The 9,545-nt window shown below is 41.8% G+C and overlaps 1 long non-coding RNA gene across 1 annotated transcript; it reads right to left on the bottom strand.

The window, feature by feature from the left end:
• Nucleotides 1–1,283: 1,283 nt before the first annotated feature.
• LOC108505246 lies at nt 1,284–9,486 on the bottom strand. Its single transcript, XR_001877433.1, has 3 exons — nt 8,951–9,486; nt 6,752–8,745; nt 1,284–1,824 (listed from the first exon to the last, which is right to left on the bottom strand). It is a non-coding gene; the product is annotated as an uncharacterized LOC108505246 (long non-coding RNA).
• Nucleotides 9,487–9,545: the final 59 nt, after the last annotated feature.

Here is a 9,545-nt window from a genome sequence, read left to right as displayed (position 1 = left end):
GACAAATTCAAAAAGCATCAATGCAGAGGACTGGAATATCCTAAATGAAGAACTGGATGAGGTTCTGGAACAGCGCAGGAATCCTGAGGAATGGACTGGTGGAATGCAGTAATAAGATTAATGCAAATCACAAGGCTGTTCACGCAGGGACTGACAGCCAAAACTCTTGTAAACTGGGAATTCATCACAGCTAACAGGGAAGGGTGAAGACTCAGAAGCGTTATTTAGTCACAGGAATGAAGATGACAGGTGAGATCTGAAGAGCAGGTAAGGCACATCCAGATGTTACGGCTCTCTTACAGAATTTTGGGTACAGCTTCTAGTCGAGAATGACATGTTGAAAGCTGGGATAGTCACAGAAAAGGCTCCCTGAGCCGGTTATGAGAGCAGAGAATCTGTCAGGAGAGAAGACTGAAGCCTCATTTCAGCAAACTCCAACAAAAGAAAGGGAAGAGAGGACAGGGTGAGTCCCTATACATAGGTTATGGCTTGAACACAGGTATTTAAACTCAAGGGTTATGTTGGCACCAAATATATGTCTAAAGGCCTGAGTGCAATTAAGCTGATTGCTAGAATAGAATGTCTTATTATTAGAAAAACTAGGTTTTAGAGAATCCTTCCAGTGGGGCTCTCAGGCTGGAAGGGACTTACTGTTTTTATGCTGGAGGTTGATGTCCTTATGGATGAAGTGGGATACAATTTCCTCAAAATCCTGGTGTGAGGCAGCCAACAGAGACTCCTAAAGCCCAGTGTGAGGAAACTCCAAATTAGAGGAAATAACCAGCACCAGCAGCCCCCCTGAAAGCTCTTCTGCAACCTGGTGAAGAAGATATTCACAATTAATTTACTGGGGCTGGTTGGAAGTTGGTTTATTGTCACTCTGGAACATACAGGCACAGTGGAGAACTTTGAAAGTTTTGCCATTAATTTCCCTACTTTGCATCAGTGAAATGAGAGGAAAACCTCTGCAACATTGTGAAAAAACATGTATGGTGGTTAAAAAGTATTCAGACACTATAGTGATAAGCACAACGAAAATCCATTGCAATTAGTGATTCTGTATTTACTGCAGCAGTTGAATTACATGCAATAAATAAAATATGGAAGCAAACATCAAATAACAAGGATAAAAGAAAACTCTGAATGAGACGAGTTTGAGAAGGCAGGTTGTATGATTTAATTTATAATTAGGGACTGCATCACAGTGCAAGGAACTGGATTAGGATGGGCAAAAGTGTAAGGAATGTACACAGGAAAATTGAACACACCAGTCAGTCCCCTGGTAAATTCATCCCGGTCACAGGAGCGTGAAGAAACATGGAACACAGAGAGAATTAATGTGGGCCCTGGAGTAGGGACCAGCTCAGCACATTCCCTGTGTCAGACAGTGCTTGGAGAACTAAGCAGTGATCCTTGTGGAGCTGAGCCTGCACACACTGTCACCTCAGGAGAGAGGGGTCCTCTGCCTCTGCAGGGAACTGTTGGAAAACCAGGACTTTCTAGGGGTACAGCTTTCCAAAAATCCCAAAGGGCTGTGCCTTCCAGAAGCTCACACCACAGGTCTGGCTTTTCTAAGGGTCCTTTGTTTCTATCATAAATAACACTCCAGGAACATGGATCACCTGTGTCTTCCATCTCAGGACTCTTCATCTCTCCACACAGAACGTACCTGCTCTGGCAACATAGCAACAAACCATGGCTGCCCTTCTTGGGATCTCCTGTTCTCGACTGTCTGAGCCCCGGGGAGGTTTTCCATGATTTCAAACACACAGTGTTCCATGCTGGCAAAGGCTCCTTCCTTGGGTCTGCCACCTCTTCATCTTTCTGTAAACAATAACATGCACTAGCACAGAGCCAGAAAGCATCTTCTCCTTTGGGGTTTTCCTTTTTTTCTTTCCTTTTTCTGCAATTTCTCTTTTTCTCAGTGTTCTCACCAGAGGACACCTCACGGCCACCAATTGTATCTTCATGTCATCCATGTCTGGGAGCAAACCAGGATCCCAGGACTTTTCTGCTGTTGTTTTCTTCTTTCTTCAAATGCCTTTCAGATTTAATTCTGGTTCACCTCACCTCTAGGGACTCTATTATTTTTAAAAAGGGCCATTAACTAATTATTCTGCTTGTCTTGTTAATGAGAGAGTGAAACATTTAGCAAGAAAATGATAATCTAAGACCCGTGTGTTCTCTCCCATTTGCAAACAAACACTCCCTTTCCATCTCAGAACTTTTAGGACATTAACACTTTCTCGGTAATAATAACACAAAACATAATCTTCATCCAATATTGAAAATTAATATTATCTCACAATTATGTCACAGTTCTACTTCCACTGGCAGGCTGACACACTTGGAGTTCACGAGAACAGTGCATTTGAAAAGCCTCCTCAGCTCCTTGTTTTCAGGGATGGCATTTTCAGTGGAGGGTTTTTTTTTTTGTAGCCAAGGATCCAGACACGGGCCTGGATGAGGAGGGGAGCAACTGGCTGGGCAGACAGTGGTTATAATGGACCACAAACTGAATTTGAGTCAGCACAATAAAGATAATACATCACAGAAATATTTAATAAAGCTGCTTTACGTAGGACACCCCTGACAATTATCTTGCTGAACTCAGTGAAATCTCAGCTGGAATATTCTACCCATTTTCAGGTACCACATAAGAAAATAAAAGCAGATACAAAGCAACTGGAAAGAGCACAAAGAGAGCAGCAAGAATGCTGGGAGGCTGGGGAAATCCAACCTTCAGGAACAAAATGAAATGCTGGATTTGCTTAATCAATTAGGGAAAAAAAAAAAAAAGGGAAAGAAAAAAGAGAGAGCTCATGGGAAGGGATGAAATACCAACAGTCCATTTTGTCAGCAGCCAAATGTTCATGTCCACTGGAAATAAAGAGGTAATATTCTTAATTCACAGCGAGATTTGGTAAAGTAACAAAAGTGAGGTTTGAACAATGAGAACACTGTATGGGAAGTTGGAGAAAACCCTGCATTGCTGATTTCTTTAAGGCCAGGATACACAAACATCTGTATGGGATACAGATAGGCATCTCTCTTATCTCAGAGTGGGATGGGAGCTAAGGACCTCCTGATGGCTCTATGACAGATATATTTGTTATTACAGCAAATACAGGAAGGAAAAATACTGGTGGGAAAGGAATGTCTCAATTAGAAAAGTGGACTTTGAGATGAAGAACACACGGTTTTGGGCCCCTGTCACAGGCTGTCACTTCGGGAAGTTACCTGGAGGAGCTCCTCCCAACTGCCAGCTCCAGAGAGCTGAGGGAGTGTGCTAAGCACATCCCTTATGCTGATAGACAGACACACTGAGTTTAGAGTTTACAAGCCACTTCACATTAAATATTTCTTGTTTTATTAGTTTGATTTTGCCAAGCCAAACTACTTTGATAGTTCTGTTGCTCCACCGAGCTCCACCTCAGCCCACAGCAGCATGACATCACCTAACAGTGATTGTGAATAAAGTCAAACGCCGTTTCTTTTATTAAATTGCTATGTCACCTCATGTTTGTAAAATCCTAATGCAGTTTCTCCTTAAAAAAAAGGCTGTTTTGCAGAGGCTTTTTCACTGGATGTCCGTAACACTGAAAGTATCTTTCCATTCCTTGATTCCACACACCTTGCCACAGCTTTCCCTGCCTCTGGCAGGGCTTTGCACACATCAGGGCAAGCTCAAATTTCTAACAGGTTTGTGTGACACCATCCTACACCCATTCCATGGTAAATCACCTCCACTGGTGAGCAAGGCCCTGTGCAACCAGTGAGGAGTTGTTCTCTGTGTTCATAACTCCTTTCTCCTGGCCCAAGAGGCCATGCTTATTCCTTGAAGCTCCGTGGAGCTCCAGTCCTTGGACTGTGCTTGGGAAAAAATGTAGGTAATTTCTTATGCCAAGCAGAGAAGATCAGATATATACATTAAAAGAGATCCCATGACAATATCCCTGGCAAAACTGGTAGTTTTCTGTTGGAATTAATCAGAAATCTGCTCTTGCACAGGTGGCAATGGGCTCCTGCATGTTAAGGGAAGTTTTGGGTTGTGTCCTGCCCCTGCAGCTGAGCTCACAAGGGTTTCTAGGAATGCAATTTTGTCATCCTGATGTTTGGCTGCCGCTCCTGGCCGTCCCAGTTCTGCACCAGTGCCCTGTGCTATCAGTCCCTGCTAGCAGGCTACAGCCAGGAACATCACTGGGGAAACTGCTCCTGAGGAATCCCCTGCAGGAGGAGCAGGTTGATGACATCTCACTGTTTCTCTTTCTGCATTTCTTCTATTATCAAAGCAGCAAAAGCTCTGTGAGGCCAAAGGATTAAACCTTTCCACCTGTGCAACCTCACAGGAATATGCATTGTGATGGATCTCCCAAGTTTCTTCTTTGTGCAGCATTTTGAAAAAGAAGTTGCACAGGAAAAAAAAGAAAAAAAAACAAACAACCCAGCAAACAAACCCAACGGATGCCAGGAGAAAAGGAACAGTCGTTTGTCAGGTTGACCCACAGAATCCTCAAATTCCTGAGAATTCCCTGTCAACACGTTGTGAAAAGTAACATCCAGCTGAGCAGCAGAACACCACTCCATGGGATAACTGCTGAGAATATCTCGAGAGGTAAATTAATACAAGAAAGAACCAAGCACCGTGCACCCGATTAACAGTGAAAATACCTGAAATCAGCATAACAAAGTAGGGTGAGTGCACTTGTGCTCAGGATGGTTAAACAGCTGTAATTAGATCAAACAAACTAGATTGATGTATCATCCCTTTGTAGCTGTGGCCTCAGAAGGCAGGTCAGGAGCTAAGTTCAGTAAAACAGTTTTAGTACTGCAGCTTTTATCTAACAAGGCACAGCCACACACTCACTCCAAAGTAAATACTACTCAGGAGACCTGCTGAATTCCAAAGAAAAAGAGTTTCTAGGGAAGATGGCATTCTCTAATAACAACCTGAACTTCTGTCAGTAATAAAACTCACCTAATTAATTTGATACTATACCCTTTGGATAAACAGTGCACAAAATTTTGGTTGCAAATTCATTCAAGGCATTTGAAGGTTCTTTCTTGAGCTGTTCCCTCCTCACTTAAAGTGCCTGCACAGAATGGGTGAATTCTAATCTGCTTTGTTCTTTCAGAACCTTTTAATTAAATGTTAAGAAAACCGTGTAGAACGACGTTGCATGAAATATGGTCACTACCTCTCAGAGAGGAGAAAAACACAAGGTAGCAGATGGTAGGAAGAGGATACATGTGAAGAAATGTAAATAGGAGGGAACCTCACCAAATCAAAGATGTTAAGGCAGAACTGAAAGCGCCTGCAAGAGCCCTGGGAGAGCTGAGGAGACGAAGCAACAACTGAGCTCAGAGATATCAGCCTTTCCTTGCCCAGAAAGGACAGAACACCAACAGGAAGCTCTAATCTTGTAGAGGGAATGACCCTTCGTAACTAAGGGCGTCGAGATTGTTGTGGAGGGTCCTTAAAGTGGGTTTGGAAGGAGTGGGGGAAGCAAGGACAGGTGCCAACAAATATATTCATCAAACAGTCTCGGAATCAAAAAGAAACCCCTTCACTACTTCATAACTGCAAGTAATGAGGACATTATAAAAGAACTGATAGATAACCTTGTATTGAACGAAAATGAGACGAATTGTTGCAATTGGGCAGGAGACCAAGCAAAGAGCAGCTTGGGAAGTCATCAGAAGAGTTCTAACCAGCAGAAACAGCCAGAGGGTGACTCTGGGGTTAGGAGGAGGTGCAGCCTGTGTGTTACCAGTGTTGGCCCAGAAGCTGCACTCCAGGTCCTCTGAGGTGCTGTGGCTGCCCAGATTGCTGGCTGGTAGCCCCATCTTCCATGACAGAGCCAAGTAAATTAGTGAGTAGATTACGTTGTATCTGCATATCAGAGCAGTGCCTGGATGAAGACCAAGAGGGTCTTTCTAGTATTTTGATTTAAAAAGTTATCAATACTAGACCTATTCTGTCAAATGGAAGGCACCAAACACCAGAGGATATTTAAGGGTGAAGGGAGGCACAGCTCCACAAACTTCATGGAGCCTAAATCACAACTGTTCTCATTCTGTATCTCCTCCTGCCCCAAGTTCCATTTGTCTGGGTGATTTATGAGGTGAGCTCTGGCTGTGCAAGGCTTCTCTCCTTCTGAATGGAAGAACAATTCAGATAAGAAACAAATCTCTTCTGAGTGAATAGAGGAAACTGGACTTAACTGCATTGACTAAGGTATTTATTGTACATCTAGGCCAGATGAAGCTTAGCACATTTAATACATATAAAACTGCAGAATGCTGCTGGGAAGAGCAGAAAGCAAACAAAACAGACTCACAAGTTCCTTAGTAATTTAAATTAAGCCACTAAAGTAACAGAAAAGCAAGAGCGACAGATATCTAGGAATTCCAGTGGCTGATTCCAGCCACCCACAGGAACTGAGGAGCAGTTTGGGCTCTCTGGCCCCTCTGGGACAGCAAAGCTGTGATCACATAACCCCCAACGGGCAGCACTTTTGTTGAGTTCATAAATTGTCCTGAGGCTCCTTGTCATGGAAGACACTGGATATAATTACAGACCAAAAAAAAAAAAAAATACAGCTGCAACTTACAGACCTGATCCTGAGCAAGGCACGTGTGCTTTGGTGACTCAGCAGTTCGGGAGGATCATCAACACTTTGTAGACAGGAGCCCAGTGCTAAGAGAGAAATTGCAAAGAATAAATCCCTGTGGTATGACTTCAACTTACCAGTTCGGAAAAGACCACGTGCAGAACTCCGGAAACGCGGTGAAATCACAGAATTCAAAGTTCCAAGCGTAGACCCCATCATTAAGTCATCCATTTACAATTGTTGATGGCAAATCCATCTACTCCAGATGGGGAAAGGTCACTCTCTTCTTTTTCCAGGGCAAGCCTATGAATAATTTGAGTGATTAAAGCTCAAATCAGGTGTGAAAATGAAAGATCAGGAAAACATGGAAGAGAAACCACCCTCCCAAGGAGATACTCAGCTTTCCTTCTGGAATCAGCAAAGGCTCCCTCCATTCCCTACTGCCACAGAATACAGGTGAGCTCACACATTTTTTTTTTTTCTCCCAAAGAGTTGTCACTTTTAAAGGCACACTGAAATCTTATTTTTACTTTTTAGGTCTCCCTTCTTCCATCGGAGATGACCTAAATTTTGAGCTGAAGCACTCACAGCATCCTCGCTTGGAAGAGAAAACAAGAGCAAAAAAAACATCAGGCTGCGAAAAGAGGCAAAATAATAGGAGGGAAAATTACAGTGAAGACCTCCCTGAATAACTGGAGGTCACAAACGCTGCAGAAATAGATGCTGAAGTGGTGCTACCCAGAGCCAGTGGACACAAAGTGGTTGAATTTACAGAATCCTGTCAGAGGGACAGGTGGGCAGGATGTGAATCGAAGCAGTTCTGGGAATACCCAAGAGCTCTCAAAATTTCCCTTCGAATATGTCACTGTATTCTTGGTGCAAAAAATGTCACGGATGCCAAAATCCAAGAGCCTCCTGTCACAAAAAAAAACCCCCAACCAAAACAAACCAACCAAAACTTGAAAGCTTACAAGGAGTGTTCAAATGGAATTAAACAGCTATAGGAAGGGGTAGAGGGAATATTTTATATGCAATGGAGAAAAATGTATGGAAACACATATACAACCAGGTAACCAGCAGTAGAGATAATTGAACATTCACCCACCTCATTATTAACAAAAAAACTCCCCAAATGTACTTGGAGAAAAATTTATTTTGCTTTATTTTATCATCTTAAACAGCCAACAGAAACCAAGATTATAATCTGTGCCTTTTTAAAATTCCATTCAACAGATGTTCATAAGCAGACTTGAGCCAAATTTCAGCTCCCCAAAAGGATATTCAGCCCGAGAACTTTTACAAATGGATGATAAAGTCCCGCTTTTCCCCTTGTAATCATTGCTTTTCTGGGACATCAAATCCTCTCTTAGCCTCATTACAAGTTCCCACCAGCATAAAATGTATTTTTCATTTCCATTTCCTATAGTATTGTTTTCCAAAAATGGCATTTTCCAGCACAAGACAACTCTCCTTCACTCCTTTTTTATGTCATCTCCTCAATACGAAAGGATCATCTTAGTGACAAGGCTCTGTTCTTTTAAAAAGATGAAAAAAAAACCCCCTCAACTGGTATTAATAAATATTTACTTAATGTAAAGAAAAGGGAATTCAATAGTTAAGGATTAAAACTACAGGGGGGTGAAAAAAAAAGGTGTTTGGAAAAGCGAGGCTGTAAGAAGTTCAGTGCTGTTTATGAGAATGACTGTTCAATGGCTCCTTCTGGGACACAGTGAGATGACTTCTTTAAAAGTATGGTCTAGAAATACCCCCAAATCACAGAAATTATAAGTCACTCGAGGATTTCAGATGCAATACGAAATTAAGAAATATCAGGACACATAATGAAAATGGTGGAATGAAAACAGCATCGCACTGACTTGTCTGTGTTAAAAGGAGAAGGGGGGGGCTGAAGTGAAAGGTTTTATTTTTACTTAATTACTCTCAGTGTTCCCTGGGGACTCCTTCCAAAGCATATTTTGCATTTGGACCTAAATGCAAGCAGGATTCAGCCTTGATCTTATTCCTTATGACAATATGTTTCTTAAATTAGAAGTCCCACAACTGGAATGTTGACACCACTGCTGGTACCTCCAGCACCTCAGAGGCTCTTCTGTGCTATCAATCTGTTAACCTGGGAAGCAGAGGGGAAAACATTGTTTAAAATAAAAAACAACAATCCAGAAAATCATATTTCGTAAGCTTATAGCACCTTTCATCCAAGGATTTCAATGGACGTGGAAATACGAAGTCTCAAAATGCTTAAAAAAAACCCCGCCAAACCCACCCAACTTTAAGGTATTTTGAAAGGATAATGTATAAATTGAGTGAGCATCCACCTGTGATGCGATTTAAGAGTCTCCTACTGCAGCATTTCACACATATTCAATCCACCTTCTGGTTACAGCGTGCAAGTTTGTGGTATGTAGAAGGAACAGCAGAGCTGGTTAAAGATTTTCTCTTGCTTCACATACTCTGCAAGCTTCTCATTAACTCATACATGACTTTAATCAGTGCTGAAGCACACACTTCCTTCAGCATGCAGGACTGGGCTGGGAGGGAAAAAATCCTCAATAAAATATTATTGCAACCACGAATTAGTAAAGAAAAAAAGCAACATTTTCCTAAAGTGGCTCCTGATTTTCATCTCTAAAGGGTTAAACCGACCTTCACCGATCCAGAAGAGGTAATAAAATAGAACTTTAAGGACAAAAACGCAGCACTTCAAGAGATTATTATGAAGAGCCACATTCAAGGAGACAAAACCTTATTCTTAAAGCACAGATGCTTCTAAAAACAAGAGATCGCACGTTTTTAACAGCACACTGCCAAGCGCTTATAATGAATAAGCAGAACGAGGGTGTTTTTTTTCTCTTTTTCGTTTTTTTTTTTTTTTTTTTTTTTTTTTTTTTTTTTTTTTTTTTTTTTTTTTTT

The sequence above is a fragment of the Lepidothrix coronata genome, unplaced genomic scaffold, assembly GCF_001604755.1.
Source record: "Lepidothrix coronata isolate B3197 unplaced genomic scaffold, Lepidothrix_coronata-1.0 Scaffold187, whole genome shotgun sequence".
Classification (NCBI taxonomy): domain Eukaryota; kingdom Metazoa; phylum Chordata; class Aves; order Passeriformes; family Pipridae; genus Lepidothrix; species Lepidothrix coronata.
The sequence above is the reverse complement of the archived record's forward strand: the minus strand, read 5'-3'. Positions and strand labels throughout refer to the sequence as shown.